The sequence below is a fragment of the Bison bison genome, unplaced genomic scaffold (assembly GCF_000754665.1).
Source record: "Bison bison bison isolate TAMUID 2011002044 unplaced genomic scaffold, Bison_UMD1.0 scf7180017864196, whole genome shotgun sequence".
Taxonomy (NCBI): domain Eukaryota; kingdom Metazoa; phylum Chordata; class Mammalia; order Artiodactyla; family Bovidae; genus Bison; species Bison bison.
In genome coordinates, this window is record NW_011494768.1 from 3,020,220 (window position 1) to 3,021,881 (window position 1,662).

General features: G+C 41.2%; 1 protein-coding gene across 1 annotated transcript in view; it reads right to left on the bottom strand.

Annotated features, from left to right (window-relative positions):
- Positions 1 to 1,662, bottom strand: part of ISM1 (isthmin 1, angiogenesis inhibitor) — a 93,954-nt gene that overhangs the window by 89,885 nt on the left and 2,407 nt on the right. The window lies entirely within an intron of this gene.

Below are 1,662 nucleotides of genomic sequence, written 5' to 3' on the forward strand. Positions count from 1 at the left end.
TATTTTAAGCAGAGATAAAAATAATGTAACATAAAGATTGATGAACTTTTGGATTGCAAAGGATGATTTTTAGCAGCGTAAGCTATCCCACAGCCATTTAAGTTTAAATGCAGTTTAAGATGGGTTAAACATCACCAGTAAACATACAGAATATGGTGCCCAGAGTTTTGTTTTCAAATACACCTGCTACTAGTGAATTCATATCCCGAACCCTGAAAACCACAGACTAATAAGTGTATTTTGCAGACCTCCTCACTTGGCAGAATACACTCTCTTCAGTTGAATCGTAATACTTTTGAGAGTCAGAGGGCCAAAGGAATAACTTTAATCAGGAAGAATGTAAAACTTTTATAATAACAAAGTACAAAAGAGAGTAAAATTATGAACTAAACTGTTAAACTCATCAATCTGTCTGAATAAGTTAATTGAGTGGACAGAATAACCAAACATGATTAACAAGATAAGCTGAAAGCTGATGGATTACCAGCTACTTGAGACTCAAGCTACTCCTAGGAGCCTTGTTCTTTCTAAATCCCCCATTTCTTCTGCTCTGCTGGGATAGTCCTTCAGCCCCGGGCTCTTTTGAGAATTTAATCCACTTCCCCTTTGCAGTGGCCACTTCCACCAGCTGCTTCTCTCATCACTTTAACATTCAAACGGAAAAGGCCAAGCCTAGGTTATTCTAATGATAGCAAACACCTCATAAAAAAATCTGCCAAATTTACTTTTCCATAGAACATCATTTTTACAGCTTTTCATGAGTCCATGAGGAAAGAAAGCATCATGTATAGAATATGACTTCCAGAATTCTTGAAGATATTAGGCATTGTTCCCAGTGTTACAGTGGGTGGGTGTACCACCATCTATGGAATGGGGGTGTCTTCAGTTTCCCCAAAGAGATCGGGTCAGGCTTTCACTGAACCTGTTTGCCCACCAGAGAAGAGGAGAGGACCTCACAAAATTAGGACATTTTCAGAAATATCCCCAGGTTAAAAGAACTTTAGGCTCTGGGGTGCATTCTTTTTCATTCCTGGTTTTACATTCCTGCCTAAAGATCACCTTGCTTTAGTCTACAACATCCTGCCAGAGAGAGAACATGGTGTAACAAACCACGAGTTTGGGATGTGTAAACTTTGCAAGTTTCTTAACCTCTGTACCTCGGTTTTTGCATCTATGCGGGGGGAGGGGGGAGATTAACAATATAGTACATCATTAAATTAGTTAAGTTCTGCAAAGAACTGAAAACTAGCACATGGAAAGCACTCTGGACGTATTTAAGGGAATCTCTCTACACTAGGGTTTTTAGGTGACACACTGCATAAAGATGTGAGGGAAGAATCAACAGGGCAATGATCTTAAAAACCTTTGGCAACAATGGATGTTGCTTATCTGGACATTACAGAGTACAGAGTTTTCAGAGGGGCTGCTTGGAGGAGGAGATTTTAGAAGTGAATTCCTGCTGCCTCCTTGGAAAATCCCTGCTGACTTCTTTACCCATGCCCCACGTTGACAGTTGTCAACACCTCTGACAGACCCAAGGAAAGGTATTTTCCAAGGGAGCGGCAGAAAATCCCTACCTAGGCAACTCTTTATTTGGAAACCGGAGAATCCATTCTGCGTCTGAGGCCCGCTATCTCCTCCCTAGTTGCGACCCCCCCCCCC